At 35.7% G+C, this 20217-nt stretch overlaps 1 protein-coding gene across 2 annotated transcripts in view; it reads right to left on the bottom strand.

Moving 5' to 3' along the window:
• Sol1 overlaps positions 1 to 20217 on the bottom strand; it is a 267617-nt gene that overhangs the window by 160900 nt on the left and 86500 nt on the right. The window lies entirely within an intron of this gene.

The following is a 20217-nucleotide window of genomic DNA, read 5'->3' as shown; positions in this document are numbered from 1 at the left end:
TAATGCTAAAGTGTGCCAAGCGGTGCCAAAAATACTGTCTTTATTTCTGCGCTGAATAAAAGCCAGCTACTCCGGGATAATATAGCTATACGTACATATAAGTGACTAAATATTTAGAAACGGATCACTAGTTTTGGAGATTACCCCTTACATGAAAACTCACTACACATCTCTTTATAATATCACTACATATAGGCAGTCTTCAAATTAGACACGACAGAAAATAGGCTTAAAACCTTCATTACCTACTCTTAGTAATTTGAGTAGCAAAGTCAATTTATTATTATAAATTGGCTCTAGTGCCACTGAAGAGTATAATAATCGTACACATATGACTGTGGTTATAATCATGTACGCGACTACAGAGAGTTGTCGTATTACTAGAGCCAGATCAATATCCCGCAAAATGCTTGTGGTGTCTTCTCGATAGGCTGAAATCTGTCTGGGTTCAGACCTTGAGATTGAGTCTTCTTGTACGAGACAAGCTTCAGCCTGGAATACTTGCAACTAAAATTATATTATGTGCTTTTATTACGTCTACGTCGGCCTTCGTCTGAGTGGATTTAGATTTTTTAAGTCCCTCATTCCGGAAAATCAAAGAGTTCCCTCTTGGGTTTTCCGGAATAAAATAATCTATGTTCTTTTCCGGGATGCAAGCTATTTTTGTATTAAACTCTATCAAAATCGATTTAACGGATAGGCCATGAAAAGGTAACAGATATCTATCTATCTATCGGCTAAATGCTGTCTCGGTTTTAAAGATAGCAGATACCATATTTTTATTAGTAGGTACCTTATTTAGAACTAGGTGATACCTACCCTAGTCACTCTGCAATTCTTTATATAACCATGCAAAAAATCACGTTGACAAACCAACGAACAAACACACGAATTCATAATAGGTATAGGTAGTGAGTCTGTGGTGTTACTCAGTGCGCGACTACGCAATAAACGGATTAGCACGTTGGAATCGGTGATGACGCTGCAAATGTGTGTAAATCAAAAGCTCGGTTCCGCTCCGAATTGCCGCACATTCAACATGGCTGAATAATTGCCGTGAGTCCTGCAGAGATTTCTCTATTTACATAATTTATAGAGACAGGTGCGTCTATGACACGTCTATGTGGGATGAGATGCAATTTTACTAGAACCATTAAGTAATTTTTTTTGGAGTGAAATTTTCTTTAGACGTGTTGAGCGATTTTGGTATGGGTAAAAACAAAAACTTCATGGTCGCGTCACTGACATGCTAATGTTAACAACTCATCAGATCCGAGTCGGTGAAAATATGTTCTTTTTCGTTTTGTATGGGAGCTTATGACATATATGGTAGATAATCGCTGGTATTCTCACGGATGATGGATAGAACTCCGATAACGGAAGTGCAGTGCGTAATCGCCGTTAGGTGTACAGTAGCCTGCAAGAAACCTTTAAAATAAAATTTCGGCTTCGTAGAGTGTTGTCTCTATCACTCATACCTATGTTACGTTTTATCGGTCTCAACGACAGAGGCAACGCTTATACAAAACCGCTATCTCTTTTTAAAGGTCGATGTACAATATTTTCTACCGGGTACTGTAAAAACTATACTAATATAATGGTAGTTTAGATACCACAATTAGTTTGAAAACCCAAAAAAAAAATAGATCATGGTCTTAACTTTTTCTTCTGTCGATAGTACCTGACTGACTGACCGCCAATTATTTTTTAATTTACAAAGTAAATCTCACCCATTTGTCCGCATGGATTTAGGTTACCTATTGAATTATTTCATTTTACGGGATAAAAAGCAAATAAATAAAAATATAAATCACATGTGTGTGTGTCCTGTATTTCATCACAATCAATTGAACGGATGGACCGTGAAAAGGTAGCCCCGTAAAAGGTCGGTTGTTAGGTGACAGACAGACAGACAGAGACACTTTCGCATTGAATGTAACATTAGTGTGGATTTTATAACGAAGGGCCGGCATTAAATCATAGTGATACTTTTCTTGCTTGGTGCGTTGATCTATCAATATAATCAATTGAATTCCTCTTTCCTGCTAACACTATGAATTCTAAACCCCTGTATTTATATTCAAACGGAATCCCGAACACAACGAAACTTGTTAATCTATATAGAGTGCGGACCCAACTTCAAAACTCGCTTTATATGCACAACTATTAATCCACTATTATTAAGCTAGAACCAAACAGAAATTTCAACTAATGCTGGAGTTTTGAGTACCCCATATTAGCTCTGAAGTTCGTCTTTCGACTGTACATGACATAGCTGTTATTTTACAATTTACTTGTACTTTGGTATCGTTATTATTGTTCATAGAATTGTTCTGGCATTTTTTATTTTTAATGGTTATTGGTGAAGGAAAACATCGCGAGGAAATCCGCGTACCTTAGAGATTTCTATAATGTTCTCAAAGGTGTGTGAAGTCTACTAATTTGCACAGGGCCAGCGTATACCCTATACCCTTCCCATTCTGAAGGAAGACCCGTGCTCAGTAGTGGGCCGGTAATAGATTTATCATGATGATGATGAACTTGAAAGACTTCAAAAGGAGAAGAGAAGTATAATATTGTTTCTGCATCGTGCTGGAACGCTAAAATGATTGACCGGTCGCCTCTTTGGTAGAGTGGTCCTACAAAGTGAAACCTATCAATAAGTTCGCTCCATTTTCATATTCATAGCTTGGTTATATAATGGTATTCAAGCTGTTCGAAATGCAAACGTTGTAACTGTGATTAGCAATAATTATTCTGGCAGATTCAATCAAATGTGGGGCAAAATTGTGTGTTGATTTAATTTGCCATCATTGACTGTAATCACGTTGTTATACGTTCGCACTTACAGAGTAATAATAATAAGTATAATGTAAATTATTATTTAGTTATTATATTATATTACAAACTAGAAAACGCCTGCGGCTTCGCTTCTGTGTAATTTAGAAAGTGCGAGTCTAACTCGCGCACCGAGGGCTTCGACAGTCGTATTATTTCGACATTTTGCACAATAAATCAAAAACTATTATGCATAAAAATAAATAAAAATCTGTTTTAGAATGTACACGTAAAACTTTTTTATATGATACCTCCCTTGGTTTGGTAATATTACTTTAAAAGTTGAAAACACTAATTATTTTTTCGTGAACACAATATTTTAGTTTTTTTGTGATGTAAACACAAAATTACGGTTCTTGGATTTTCCTCTTACGTCTGCTATAAGCTATTAACCTGCCAAATTTCACAATTCTAGGTCAACGGGAAGTATAGGTTTCTTGACAGATACGACAGACAGACAGACAACGAAGTGATCCTATAAGGGTTCCTTTTTTCCTTTTGAGCACTAAACGGGCACTGAACAGTATAATCCAGCTAAATAGGTAGGTAATACCCGCACTATCCCGCACCGGGTTAGCGCGGGGTTATGGACGGGTGTGCAACGCGTCCCCACTCCGATTGCCATCTTGACCTGTCGCGTACTGTACCTCCCGTCTAAACTCAAGTAATAAATCAAATTGTAACTTTTGTCATAGTTAATGTCGCACTTAGTGCGTGATATCAAGTTTTATGACTCAACATGAGACACCGTAGGGACTAGGGGTCCATTAACGTACACACTCTTGTAAACTTCTGGAGCTTTGTTAAAGTGAAGTGTGAGCAAGTTTTTATTTCCTTTAACAAGAATAAGTCTTTTAATATACTATCTTATGCCCGTGTCATATCAGGATAAAAATATATCCAAATTATTATGCTAAAATTGACCCAATCATAAACTTGGAGTCTACAATAAATATTTGTAGTAATAATTTAAACAGAATCGTTATCCCGCGACAGGATATCAACGTCAATGTTACCCAGCCCGAAGGATTATGATTTAATAGTGTTTTATATTCTTAATTGTTGTCCAATTTAATATCTAGGAATGTGACAATACGATAAATAATATTATGTGAATTTTCAATACTGGTAACTAATTATTCATTGTAAATTAAATACTGTCAATGTACTAAGAGTGACATTATACTAAGCTATTGTCAACATACAGTTGGCAATAGCTATTATGTGAAATAATAATGTTGTGTAAACTGACAATTTAAGTCGCTTATTATTATTGTAAATTATTAATACGTAGACCATCAATGTCACTGATTTTATTATTGTAAATTGGGTGTGTCAACATACCTTTTGTCAACAAACTTAAAATAAATAATGATTAATATTAAGATCATGTGATAGTCGATATCCGCCTTGTTTGCGATGGCAGTGTTATAAAAGTACCCTACCTCGACAGAGAGGGGACAGTCTTGTATCGACAGCCCAGAGCAAACACAGCTGACCTTACTGAAGTTAAGTATTCTTATATTGTATTATAATGTAATGTAATCATTTGCCTTTTATAGGTTACCTGTTGTAACTGTGTACCAAATATGTACCTACTACTTTACTCAACGTTCTAGTTGTTTTAAAAGATGTGTGTTATGGAGTTTCTTTGCCCTTTCTTCTCCATGACTAAACACCTTAGCGAAATGGGTGGTAGATTCATTTTAATATAAATAGATCAATGCTGAACAAATACAATTCAGTTATTATTCGACTTGGTTGGTTTTACTTCTGTATTTATCACCTACCCTCTTGTGCTATTTATTTTATACATTGAGATAAAAGTAAACACTAGGTTGTTAGCTTCTAATTATTATAGAAGCCTGTTTAGATGATTAGGATTCTTACTTTGAAATAATACAGCAGATGCTTTGCTTGATTTTTAATTACTTAGTATTTGGCCTTACCTGACAAATAATTGATAAATGATAACTTTCATTAGTAATCATTGGATTTAATTTATCATCACTATTAAAGCCCACTGTCTTAACTTCTCTCTTTATCTAAATTTGTCATCAGAAGTGGGATACGATAATTCTTTTCGTGTCTAAATACTAATACTTTTCAAATGCTTTCAGCAATCGTGGATACGGCTTCTCCTCGAAGCGACAGGCTACCGCCTGTCGTCGGTGGCACTTGATGTTGGTGCCCGATGATCCCAAAGCGAGGGGCAACTCTGTTGTCAGTGGCACTTGGTGCTGGTGTGGCATCGCCGGTTGAAACGTCGCGTCGTTGAGCAAGCTAAGTACAATTTTGTGCGTTGTGTGTGAAGAAAAGTGTAAACTTAAAACCACGATTTTGTGGTATAGTTTATATGAAAAAAGTTTCTGTGAGGTGAATCAGAGAAGATTTTTAATTAGTTAGATAAACCACGTGTTGTGGTATAATTTATTTAGATAAGAATAAGTCTAGTTGGAGGTCAGATTAGCCGAACGGTTTTTGATAAAGTATATGTAAATGTGAAATCATTTAGAAAGTTATGATATACCGAAACAATAATACTAATCAAATCAGTAGGTTTGCTTTTGAGAAATTGCATCGTACTTACAACTCGAAACTTGAAGAAATTACCTTATTCTGATTTATGTAACTTAAACATAAACTATATTTATTTATTTATTTTGCTTCTTAAAATAACTCAACCATTTTTCTTCTCTTAAAACAACACAAAAGAGATGGTCCATTCAAGTAACTTTTATTATTTAGCTAAATTACTTTTTTTTTAGCAACGTAAGACAGATTACCTGCTTAAGTTTTTTTCTGTTTAGTAATGCTATCAGAACATTTTAATTTTATAAATACCTACGTTACGTGTTATCAATTTATTCTTGTTTTGAGTTGGTTTGATGTACATACACTACACTTGTTTATAAGACATAATCAACAAAAACATTCATATTCTCTTCTACTCTAATTTTGGTCTGACGTCTAGCTATTCTAGTTTTTATGACAGTAACATTGACATTGAATCATTGAATATCATTTTGTGAATGGAGCAATCTTATATTTTTTTATGTCGGTACTTTTGTTGCCGCTGTTCATTTAAGTTCACTGGCTGCATTTTTCTATTTTCCTATGTACTTCGGGAACGAAGTACTTATCAAGATGGCCGAATTGTAATAAAACATACTAATAATTTATGCTAAATGACAAAAGCAGAACAGAGAAAAAAAAAAAAAGAAAAAAAAGAAAGAAAAAAAAAAAAAAAAAAAAAAAAATTTTTGGCATATGATACAAAATGTTAAGACTCCCAATGGGACAAAATGTTAAGACTCACTATGTGACAAAAAGACTCACTATGTGACAAATGTTAAGACTCCCAATGGGACAAAATGTTAAGACTCACTATGTGACAAAATGTTAAGACTCCCAATGGGACAAAATGTTAAGACTCACTATGTGACAAATGTTAAGACTCCCAATGGGACAAAATGTTAAGATTCTCATATGGGTCAAATGTTAAAAATTTTATATGAGACAAATGCTAAAATTCCCGTAAGGGATATCGATAAGATGCCCATATGAGACAAATGCTAAAGTTCCCGTAAGGGATATCGATAAGATGCCCATATGAGACAAATGCTAAAATTCCCATACGAGACAAATGTTAAGATTCCCATGTGAGACAAATGTAAAGATTCCCAATTGGACAAAGTTAGTTAGGTCTGCCTGGCGCTAATCATTGCTAGTACTAAGTAATCATTTGTTGGCCTTGTCTTTTCTTTCTTCGTATTTTCCTATGTACTTCGGGAGCGAAGTACTTGTCAGTATGGCCGTGTCATATCAGGATAAAAATATATCCAAATTATTATGCTAAAATTGACCCAATCATAAACTTGGAGTCTACAATAAATATTTGTAGTAATAATTTAAACAGAATCGTTATCCCGCGACAGGATATCAACGTCAATGTTACCCAGCCCGAAGGATTATGATTTAATAGTGTTTTATATTCTTAATTGTTGTCCAATTTAATATCTAGGAATGTGACAATACGATAAATAATATTATGTGAATTTTCAATACTGGTAACTAATTATTCATTGTAAATTAAATACTGTCAATGTACTAAGAGTGACATTATACTAAGCTATTGTCAACATACAGTTGGCAATAGCTATTATGTGAAATAATAATGTTGTGTAAACTGACAATTTAAGTCGCTTATTATTATTGTAAATTATTAATACGTAGACCATCAATGTCACTGATTTTATTATTGTAAATTGGGTGTGTCAACATACCTTTTGTCAACAAACTTAAAATAAATAATGATTAATATTAAGATCATGTGATAGTCGATATCCGCCTTGTTTGCGATGGCAGTGTTATAAAAGTACCCTACCTCGACAGAGAGGGGACAGTCTTGTATCGACAGCCCAGAGCAAACACAGCGGACCTTACTGAAGTTAAGTATTCTTATATTGTATTATAATGTAATGTAATCATTTGCCTTTTATAGGTTACCTGTTGTAACTGTGTACCAAATATGTACCTACTACTTTACTCAACGTTCTAGTTGTTTTAAAAGATGTGTGTTATGGAGTTTCTTTGCCCTTTCTTCTCCATGACTAAACACCTTAGCGAAATGGGTGGTAGATTCATTTTAATATAAATAGATCAATGCTGAACAAATACAATTCAGTTATTATTCGACTTGGTTGGTTTTACTTCTGTATTTATCACCTACCCTCTTGTGCTATTTATTTTATACATTGAGATAAAAGTAAACACTAGGTTGTTAGCTTCTAATTATTATAGAAGCCTGTTTAGATGATTAGGATTCTTACTTTGAAATAATACAGCAGATGCTTTGCTTGATTTTTAATTACTTAGTATTTGGCCTTACCTGACAAATAATTGATAAATGATAACTTTCATTAGTAATCATTGGATTTAATTTATCATCACTATTAAAGCCCACTGTCTTAACTTCTCTCTTTATCTAAATTTGTCACCCGCAACTTCGTCCGCGTGGACTACACAAATTTCAAACTCCTATTTTAGCCCCTTAGGGGTTGAACTTTCTTAACGGATGTCTAAGTCATAATAGCTATCTGCATGCCAAATTTCAGCCCGAACAATCCAGTATGTTGTTTGAGCTGTACGTCAGTCAGTCAGTCAGTCAGTCACTCAATCAGTCACAGACTTCTTCCTAAAAATTCGCAAATACATACAACCCGTTGCATTTACATAGTAAATGCTTCATAATGGCCCTAAAGGATTGTTTGTATATACCTAGTGGGCCAGTAAATGGTGATAGCCAAGTGGTTAAGAAGACCTCTTAGTTGGGAACGCGTGGTTCGGTCCCGGGCACGCGCTTCTAATTTTTCGGAGCTATGTGCGTTTTAAGTACATCGTGAAGAAATCTGCATCTCTGAGAGTTCTCCAAGATGTGTGAAGTCTGCTTATCCGCATTTGGCCAGCGTGGTGGACCTATGCCCGACCTTCTCATTCTGAGAGTAGGTATACCCGTTGACTCAGTAGTGAGTCGCCGTGGGCGGTAGGTAGGGATGTTGAAAATGAAGGTTTTTTTTTTTAAATAGATATAGCGAGCAAGCGAGCAGGCGGGTCACCTGATGTTAAGTGATTACCGCCGCCCATGAACATTTGCAGCACCAGAGGAGCCGCCGATGCGTTGCCGGCCTTTTAGGAATTTGTTGGTCCGCCCCTTGAATAATCCCATGTTATAATCTAGTGGGAACACCGCCGATGGGAGTTGGTTCCACAGTTTGCACGTGCGTGGAAAGAAGGATCTGGCGCAGCGGACGGTCGAAGTGCACCAGACACCCAGATGGTGAGGGTGAAATTCCTTACGGTGGCGCGCGGTGCGGTTGTAGAAAAAAGAGGGTGGAATGAGGTCAAAAAGCTCTTCAGAGCACTCCCCATTATACAGGCGATAGAACACGCATAGAGAGCTAACGTCTCTGCGGTGCTCCAGGCTTTCCAACGAGCCGGTTAGTTTGGGATCGTCCACAAGTCGAACAGCCCGCCTTTGGATCTGATCAAATGGAAGGAGTTGGTACTGGGGTGCTCCAGCCCAAAGGTGGGAGCAGTACTCCATGTGAGGGCGGACTTGCGCCTTATAGAGTAGGAGCCTATCCTCGGGCGCGAAGTACCGCTTTGCTCTGTTTAGCACCCCAAGCTTTTTGGAGGCTAATTTGGCCTTGCTTTCCAAATGATCGCGGAATTGAACCTCGCTCGAAATGTGGACTCCAAGGATCCCAATGCTGTTGGAAGGTGTGAGGGGAGTGCTCTGAAAGAGAAGAGGCAGTGTAAAAGGGGACTTCTTGGCGGAAAACGCGCAAACCTGTGTTTTAGTTGGGTTAGGTAGAAAAAGTTCATACAAATCGTAATACAAGATAACATTTTCTGTTCATACTGTTAGCTTTTGAATACATTTTAAAGCATAAAGAAATTATTCTTTCATATTATTATGGTAATTGCGAGGTTTTATTAGAACTTAATGTGAATTAATGCAAATTGTTAGTTTTGTAGAGCAATTTCTAATTCTTTACATTTTATTTCTTGCAAACAGAATTACGCTATTTTTAAGAACTCTTATTTATTATATAAATTAGTCAACTGGCTCCGGATTCTCTGAATGTATGGAATATCTGAAAATCCTAGTGGGGTTCTGATGTGCAAAAGAGAAAGCATTATGAAAGGGATAGCGATATATTTAGACCTGCCATATTAAATTAAAGAGAAAGCCACGCTATGATTGCACCAAGCCATTGCTCAGTGCAACCATAGCCGTGCCCTGTTTAGCGATGGCTGCTTCTAGTGGATCAGAAACTTTAGGTAAGTAAATTTTCGGAATCCCGAAAGTACAATACAAATAATAAATTGTAAATTCTAAAGGAGAGCCCCGTCGCGTTGTAAGTACAAAACATTTGGCTGGAAACCAGGAGTGAGCAAACATGACGCATCTGCGCTTGCTAACTAGATCTCTAAAACAAACTAACGTCTCATTTCATAGGTACATAGTACTGGGTAATTGCCGGCTTATAGCGTTTGAATAGATTGTAAGCAAACTGGCACCAATGATAGATCGAATGTTCTCTTAGGGCGGTTTCTTTTGAATAGTTCCCTATCTACAAGAAATTCTAGAGGAACCAGAGTAAATGGTAGCGGAACGGAATGGGAGTGGAACTAGGATAAGTAGGATTCAGTTTCAAGCTAAATTTTGTTTGAAAAATATTTGAAAACTAGTTTACAAAGTATCGAGTCCGCAAGTAAATCGATGTTCCACGTTGACGTTAGTTAAATGTCACGTATCCGCGCGAGGTTTATCCGCCGTGGCGCGGAGATTGATAGATTACGTGGTGAACTAATACCTATAGGTTATTGCAGGACGAATTCATATAGATTTACTTTAAAGTTTGAGCTATATTTGACCAAAGTAAAAAGCTATGGACCAGTATCAGTAGGTATAGATTATATAGATGGCTGATCAAATGAAACGCTAATTATTTTATTTATTTTATTTGTTACGGAACCGCCAACAGATTATAAATTAAATTTAAATTCTATAGGTTTCATGTAAGAAAGACTTTTGTCAACCTCTAAGGGCGTAAAACAGGGATATGATGTAGTCCACGCGGACGAAGTCGCGGGCATAAGCTAGTTGTTCAATAAACGTCTTGGTATAAAATTACAAACGTCTAAAAGATCAAACTCTTTACAAGTCCTAAATGTGGAAATAAGCAGTATAATTTGGATAATATCGAGTTGTGAGTTACACGAGACTTGACTCATGAATATATTTTCATCGCGCTCATTCAATAATAACTCATAACTGAATAAGACATAAGCGTATATTCACCGTATTACCTTCCCTCCATATTGTTCTTTCATCCATTCCGAACGAGCATTGTAATTTAGATAAAGGCACATCTAAAATTTCAATTGAATGTTTGAATCGAATTGGTTAGCTACTTATATTATATAAGTTACAATTTAAAATTGATACCAGATAAATGGCATACATATCTTCTTGTAAAAAGTAACATTACGAAAATACATCAAAGAATAAGTAATACGTACAGATGGGTAATAATTTTAAGAAGGTGCTTGATAAAAAAGCTTCACCTTCTCGACCATCGTTTCCCTACGGAGGTCGGCTCGTTTTGCTTTCTGCCTTGATTGAAACAATCATGACTGACTCCTTCAAGCTGCGACTGCAAAATGAATTACCATTCATTGTCACACATGAGACTTCCGAGCAGTTGCGGCCGCTCTTAGTGGTCTGCAGTTGCAACTGCAGTTGAAATTGTCAACTGTTAGAGTGATTGAGAACAACTGCTGAAATGGTCCGTTTACGTTGTTCGAGGATTAAATATTTCGAACTGCCCGTTTGTGACTGCTCTAAGATGTATAGGTTTTATCAACGACTTCTATAGACGGCAAATGATAAGCATTCTCGTAGGTGTCGTTTTTCCCAAACACTGCGCCGTATCTATGTGATTTGTGCCGCTACGCGCGTGCGTGTCATAAACTTTATACGAATTGTCTTCACTTTTTAAACTAAGAATGTATATGCTTCGCCTATCTGGAGTTCTAAACATCTTTTGTTTATTATAAAACTAATTTAAACTTTTGACACTGATTTCTGGGCCTGCTCTTTACAAGGTGCCTCTTGAGGCAAGCGTACAATCCTGCTCACCCCGGAGCGCTGCGAAAAAAGAAATCTCTACTTAAATAATTTCGAAATAATAAAATCGTAGACAATCAAAAAGGTCAATTCTTATACACGAGAAATGTCCTCAGCTCAGGCATACAATCATTTCAATTTATTCGTCTACTTAAAGCGTCTCTTAACAAGGTACATAACTATTTAATGCATGACTGCATTTGAGTTCCAGTGCCTCTTTTATAGTCCTATAAACTGAACAATTCAGCTGAGGTTCTTGTTTGAATGGGAAATAAAGTCGCTCATTCATACATTCTCAACAATTCCCCGATTTTCTTGTTAAAAACACAGCGACGGATTCCAAAAAAGTTGTAATTTATTTTTACAGTAAAAAAATCAAATACAAAGTAACTTGAATAAAATATTCACGATTTCACCAAGTTGAATTTTTCTCGGAGAATGTTTTAGGCTTTCGGTAAAACAACTTTTAAAATTCAATGTGTTCTTCTGTCGGTTTGTCTGGCTGTTTTTCACAGTCATTTCAAAAATAAATTATAAGTACCGTAAGAAGCATAATATTTAAATGAAAATACCTAATTAAGGTAAAATAGAATAGACGAATATAAAAAGCGAGAGCCAAATAACAATTTTCGATCATCCCTTCGAGTGATGCCCCGTTGAATAGGTAGGTATTTTAAAACAAAGGTTTCTTACATAGTTTTTGGAAAAAACCACCTACCGCTTACAAAATAATGACCTTCAATGTCAAACTATTTATTCAAAACTAGACGATGCCCGTAACTTCATCTGCGTGGATTTAGGTTTTTTAAAAATCCCGTGGGAACTCTTTGATTTTGCGGGATAAAAAGTAGCCTATATCCGTCCCCGGGATGTAAGTTAACTCTGTATCAAATATCAATTTCATCATGATCGGTTAAATTGCTGGGCCGTGAAAAGCTAGCAGACAGACAGACAATAGACACACTTTCACATTTATAATTATTAGTATGGTAGTATGGATACCCATTACCTTACATTGTTAATTTTGTGATTGGCAATTGTTTAAAACTAAAGCTACATCTTTAGCAACTTGCATTGATACCGAACACTATACTGTAACAAGGCTCTCTTGGCACTTGAATGACATTGACGGGGGGCGCTGTTGGAAAACAAAAGCTTAGAATATTCAAACAAGAACAAAGGGGACACTTGACGGCAACGTTAGTTCCGATTTTCGCCACGCGCCACGATAGCTTTGTCGCACTGTAGGTACCTTAGGCGTGTTGAGTCTGACACGCACAGGACCTGCATTTCCACGTGAAATTGGCCATTAATTTTGAAAATCCCAACAAAAATAGTTTCTACGATCATTACGTAAGAGTATTGCGTTTGCGCATGATTGCTACATTAGATCCCACTCATAATATCCTGCATGTCATATTAAATTCTAATTTATGAATGTTCAAAGCTAATATTTTAATTAATTACATGCGCAATAGAGGCCACGGCTTACGTTATTTAATTTTAATTGAAAATTCAATGCTACCCATATTATATCTTCACCGTATGGGCTGTTCAAATTTTAAAGAATGTTTAGTGATCGATTGAAATCAACATATTATTTTTTTGTAAAAATCCAAAGAAATCTAACAATACACCTACCAAAATCAAAATAATCTATACTTATATTGTAAATAAAGTTACAGATTTATTTACAAACACGTGTGATAATAATAAACAGATTAACATAACAATCACGTACATACGTGATATACAAAAAAAAATTGTTGACAATATCCTCAAATGAATTGGGGGCACGAGCATGTGACATCTGTTCCCCAAAAATAAGCGCGAGAAAAATACAAAGATAACAATAACCTACATTATTTTCGATTCCGCGTCCTAGCTTTGATGTCATAATATTCGTACAAATAATACGTAATAACTTATAATACTTTAGAAGGAGATAGCAGATATTTTGTAGAGCATTGTCTTTGTCATTGAGACCAACAAAACGTCATATACGTATGAGTGACAGAGACAACGCTCTACAAACCTGAAATGTCATTCTAAAGGCCGATGTAAATTATTTTCTGCTGTGTACAGTAGTTGGTAGTAAATGAGCATTAATCATCTACATAATCTGTAACTGCTGATAGCCTGATGGTTAAGGCGTCAACACTTTCATTCTGAGAGGAGGCCTGTTCTCAGTAGTAAGCCGACGATGGGTTGATGATGAAGATGAATGAATTATTACCATTACATAATTTATCTTTTTTTTTTAAAATATATATAGCGAGAAAACGAGCAGGCGGGTCACCTGATGTTAAGTGATTACCGCCGCCCATGAACATTTGTCCATCTTACAAATTCAACAATGGACAATCAAAAAGTGGACAATTGAACAAATGCTTTGACTTTGACTAATTAACACAATGGATCAATTAATTAATTTAGACTTTGTTATGAGTCGGTCGATAAATACAAATTAACATAAACAGGATGCTGTGCAAACATACAAAGTATTTAACAAGAGAAAAAATTTCTGATGTTTTCATAAACGCCCTTTTATTTTTCGAACCACTGAGCAAAGAAATATAGGGAGATTAATTATATTTCGCTTTCACAAGTAGCTTTGTAAAGCTAAATAATTTTGTTATGTACACATTATTATAAACTCTAATTTAAATTAGAAGCTCATTGTGGTAATTTTCAGTTGAATAAACAAAATAAATAAAGAGAATCATCACCATCATCATAGACCGATAGACGTCCACTGCTGGACATAGGTCTCTTGTAGAGATTTGAAAAGATCAACTGCTGAGTTTCTTGCCGGATCTTTTCAGTAGAATCTGCATTTCGAACCTTTGCAAAGTGCAGTGTCACAGAGACGTAGAATAAGAACACTAGTTGCCCTACCTGAAATAAATTTATTTTGATTTGATTCCTACATACTTAGTAGAAAACACTACCGGTATTCCGGTATTTTGATATTTATTACGTAGAGGTACCTGTACGAGTAATAAAACTTTATTGGCCATTGTATCGAGATCTCGAGTCTGTATTATTATTTCCTTATTATTATTTTTCCAATTTAATAACTAAGTACCCATATAAAAATTGAAAAGACGTTTTATGTCAAAATTATTTTTTACTGACGAGAGAGAGAAAAGGAATTCTGCTATACGTTCCAAAACGCGAGTAGCTGACGTTGGCCTTGCAGCAGCTTTACTCAAATGGGACTGGGCAGGTCATGTGTGCCGTATGCCAGATGAGTTATGGGCAAAATCTGCTTCTTTTTGGACGCCCCAGAATCATCAACGCCAGCGTGGTCGGCCGAGACGACGTTGGCGTGATGAATTAGATAAATTTACAGTTACGTGGCCTGAAGAGGCACGAAATAGAAAATTGTGGAAGGATCGGAGGGAGGCCTTTGCCCAGACGTGGGACAGCACAGGCTGATTTAGATTAGATTTAGATTTAGAGAGAGAAAGTATCTAGGCATCAATAAAAATTATGCATTGCATAAAATAATTTTAAATAAAATATTGAGTTTCTATAAAGCGACATTCAGACAGTTTTTAAAGATAAATATAGATCAAATGAACATCGCCATAGATGTGCAAAACGGAACTGCTTTAAAGCTAACATAGCCGTTCAAAGGAACTTCAGTTCCTTTCAAGATTCACCGCGATTTCTTTTTACTTTTATTCACTTGACTTCAGCTGCAGACTATTTATAATAATAGAATATTATAAATATCAAAAGGTTTTTATAAATTCATACGAGTTAAAGTAAGTAAGTTCATAATATCACTATCCATATTACTTATTATCATAAAATATGCGAAAGTGTGTTTGTTTGTTTATTTATTTATTGGCAGGTTTGTCCTTTAATCTCGCTGCAACAAAGAAACGGATCAACGAGATGTTTTGCATGGTTATAGTTAAAGACTTGGATAGTGATATAAAGTCCTGTTTATCCTAGAGAACAAAGAGTTCCTACGGGATTTTAAAAGAACCTAAATCATTAACCAATAGACATCCACTGCTGGACATAGGTCTCTTGTAGGGACTTCCACACGCCACGGTCTTGCGCCGCCTGAATCCAGCGGCACCCTGCGACTCGTGCGATGTCTTCCTAAGCTGTGGTATTAGGGCTTCGGGGAGATTACGTCTCCCTGTCATACTCCCCGCTGCAATTGGATTGGTCTCGTAGTCTGGTTCTGTGTACGGACTGACATGGTGCCATAGTTATAAGTGGTTTATAAATCAGTGCTTCACATATTTGAACTAGCTTTTTCTATGGATTCTATAGACTGAATCTACGTATTAGGACAATAATATAATGTAATGAATTCCGTAACAAAAAGGAAGGGCCGAAATTAAATCGGGTAAAAGCTTGGTAAATAATAACAGAACGTGGTATGATATCTCGGTTATAAGATTAAGCAATAATAAATAGGAAAACTCGTAGTCGTAGACGACATTTGTACGTGGGATAATTTTCCTTTATCATGCCGTTTTCTTTGCGAGGAATACATATTGACTTTTTTATTACTCGCTACAGGCCATGGTTCGCGTTCAATTATATCACCAATACATAACATATGAGAAAAATCAGCCATCTCTTGTACCGTTCGTTCATAGTTTTAAGTTTTCACTTCTGTTTTTGTTTCATATTGAGATTACACGTATCACAATGAGCTCTCTGGATGAACTTTTTAAAAAGAACACTAATTGATTGAAAAGGTAATTAATTATTTACAGTACAGTGTCGTAAAACCAGGGGCGCGTCACTACTTTTACTATCAATATTCCAGGCTAATCCTACCGGTATAACATTAATAAGCGATTCCAATGCTTGCGAAAAGTAGGTAATAGGTACCTTCCAAATAATAATGTTTTACTTTAAGACATTAGAAAACTCGGGATTTATTCACTGAATACATTCGTGAAACGCACATTCGATAAAACTTTTATTGCTCGACTTGGCGACAGATTAAAAAAAATCCGTTAGTAAAATAATGTTAATTAGGAGTCCTAATTAAAAATTAATGATCACTCTGACCATACGATACCAGTAGGTACGTTTGCAGAGAGTTAAATTGGCAAAAGGGGTGGTTTGAATAAATTGGTAAATTCCACTTGAACTCGTATCGCATATCCAGCTTGTTACTCCCAATTGTTATTATCCCTGATTCGTATATTTAATTGTACAGCAATTGGAAATGTTAAAACATGCACGTGCTCTCAGCTTTTATGCCTCTTTTGATTAAAATTCTTCGTTATAGGTATTTTCTTTTATTTAAAACGATTTCACGAGTCGTTTAATTGACGTACGGAAAGTGTTCGAGCTCAACTTTATATTTTTAACCTATTAATTGGAATATTTACCTTATCTTTTATTTTTAACTAGATGATGCTCGCGGCTCCACCCGCGTGGAGTTAAATTTCCATGGGAACTGTTTGATTTTTCCTTCCCCGGGATGCGTTACCTTTATACCGAATTTCATCAATATCGGTTGAGCGATTCAGTCACGAAAAGCTAGCAGACCGACAGACACACATTCGCATTTAAAATATTTATAGTATGGAAGTATGGATTGACATTTTGTTTGTGAAACGCATACCTACTTAGTAAACTCTTTATACAGTATGAAAATGATGAAGGAGTTTGTAGTTGATACTATAAACACTGCAACTGAAATGTTTAAGACTGTTATTATTATTTATTATTTATTTATTCATGTCGAATAAATTTTTGACACGTTAGATAAATGTTTATTGAACTCGTTTTATTAATAGCACTTTATTAACAGTTCTACAAAATGGGCTGTAAAAACGATAAATCTAAAAACGACTGCAGTTGGTAAATTGAATTGCAACTGAAAAAATATGTGCATAAATTATATTGTATTTGAAAACCATGTTTTAAATACTCAAAACAAATATCTTTACCAAAAAATATCTATGTATATAAATGTATGTAATGTGTATCAGAAATTTTAGCTATAGACTATAGAGGTACGTTTACAATAGGTACATTGATCATCATCATCACTAACCCATCGAAAACTCGCTTCAGGCACGGGTCTCCTCTCAGAATAAGAAGGGTTTTAGGCCATATTCCGCCACGCTGCTGGCTCAATGCGATAACAGAATTATGCACAACACTAGAATGTAGGTTTCCTCACGATGTTTTCTTTCACCGTTAAAGCAAGTGATATTTTATTGCTGAAAATGCACATACTCCGATAATTTTAGGCGCATGCCAGGGATTATACTCATGACCTCCCGAATAGGAGACCAACGTAACCTCTAAGCTATCACCGCCTCATACATATATATTTGTAGTAGATAGGTATATAGGTAGTTTTAGTTTAAAGAAGATTTTTATTTTTCTTTTATTCTTCTTCTAGTTTATTCTTAACAGAAGTTCTTTAGAGGAAATTGTAGTTCCTGACACTGAGACGTACTTAGCGTCGTGTTACAAGTACGTCTAGATTTACTTGCTCCAGCCACAGCATCTTGAAAGCTACTGGTAGACAGTAGAACTAATGAGCTAAAATTGTGACATCTGTCTCAACTCAGCTTTAAGTAACTTTAAATGCAAAAAAGGTTCCACTTCAAATATCTTCAAATACTTCATGTAACAATGGCGCCAATTATGTTGTCTTTCTCTAAACTAAATTTAGAGTAGGTATCTATACATCTTTTTCTTTTTAATATTGCAATAAAAGTACAGAACAAAAATTTTTCATTTAAAGAATTGATTAAATTTGTGCACGCTACAAACTTAAACAATAGGCTCACGACTAGCAGCTAAAGTGACGAGGTTTGACGGCTCTAAATTAAATTTAAAACTGTCAAACTGTGTCTGTCCTTTTCATATTACCTTAGTAAGAAGAGGATGCGTAGGTAGGTATGTTCTAAAATTTAGTTGTACTTAGAATCAGTACCACTTTTGCTATAGCTAGGTACATACTGTGTCTATTTTTACTCAATAATTCACTTTCGTATATTTGTTTTTAATTTTCTTGACTGATGTGTTTAAGTGAAGTATGAAACAGATCTAAGGAAAATTACAAGAATCAAATAAATAATGATATTTAGTTATGATGGTAAGTTAGTATTATACATTTTAATAGCTAAATGACCATTAGGAACCAAGCGAAATTTCAAAATCATTAAGAAAGTAAAATTGGGTGTTTCTAAAGAATTGACATCAAGAATTGACATCAAGAATTGACAATTGATGAGTATATCTTATGTATTCTTCAAAAGAACTGTTATCGACAAAGAAATGAAGAAGGATAACTGCCAATTAACAAGTAAAACCTAGTAATGCTATATGTATCTCTGTAGTAGTTAATGATCAAGATCTCTCAACTGGAACAGATATGCGTCCGGTATGATATTATGACACATCGCTTTAATATTGGATTGACTATTTTCAAATGAATAAATTATAATAATTATAAATTTAATATTAACGATTAAATGAAAATACATTATGTTATCGGGGCTGACAGCTGTTTGATTATGTACGATCTCGAGAGAGTCTGTGTTGATAAATTCCAAGTATGATATCTACAGATTAGTAAAACACACCACAGGGCACAGGCTTTGTAAACTATTAATATCTAATCTTAATTGATATGTTTAAAAGTAATGCAATCCTTTTCTGCACGGAACATTAGGAAAGATATAGTACAATATAACATAATATTATTTGATACCTATATTAGTTTGATGCTTGAAAATTGTATGTCATTATTCTATCATTTACTATGGACGCGTAATTATTGTTCGTATCACGTTGTGTAACTTCGTTATCATTATCATCAATCAATAGTCGTCCACTGCTTGACATAGGTCTCTTGTAGGGCTTCCACACGCCACTGTCTTGCGCCGCCTGAATTCAGCGGCTCCCTGCGACTAGTCTAATGTCGTCCGTCCATCTAATGGGGAGACTGGAAGACCTGCTAACGCTCTTTCCGGTGCGCCTTTATGTAATTTTAGGTACCTGTATTTAAATACTAACCTAACCGGCAATAGAACCTGAAACTATTGAAAAATTAAATAGAATGAAGTTCCTATTTTTGAACTTATAGAATACTAGCTGATGCCCGCGACTTCGTCCGCGTGGATATAGCTTTTTGAAAATCTCGTGGGAACTCTTTGATTTTCCGGCATAAAAGGTATCCTATGTCCTTCCTCGGGATGCAAGCTATATCTGTACCTTTCATCAAAATCGGTTGGACGGATGGGCCGTGAAAGGCTAGCAGGCAGACAGACAGACAGGTCACTTTCGCATTTATAATATTAGTATGGATAAGAATATATTTAGAATATTCAGGAAGACAGCATCAAGACCGGGAGCCGCAGCAGAAACAGCTGAAAACGGCAAGCGGCGCAAGTATGCCTCTCTTATAGAGAGTTACATTTTTGTGCCGTTTGCCGTGGAGACCCTGGGGCCATGGAGTCTTAGTGCTAAAAATTTTTTACGAGACATTTCACCGCGATTAATAGCCTCAACTGGTGACAGAAGGGCTGGCTCATTTTTTGCGCAGCGGATCAGCCTGGCTGTCCAGCGCGGAAATGCAGCCAGTATTCTTGGCACCATTCCACGCGGTCATGATTTATATAGTAATTAGATAAGGCTAGCTTTAAGTTTTATTGTATTAAAAAAAAAAAAAA

This window comes from Maniola hyperantus, chromosome 10 (assembly GCF_902806685.2).
Source record: "Maniola hyperantus chromosome 10, iAphHyp1.2, whole genome shotgun sequence".
NCBI classification, from domain to species: Eukaryota; Metazoa; Arthropoda; class Insecta; order Lepidoptera; family Nymphalidae; genus Maniola; species Maniola hyperantus.
This window is presented reverse-complemented; position numbering and strand designations above follow the sequence as displayed.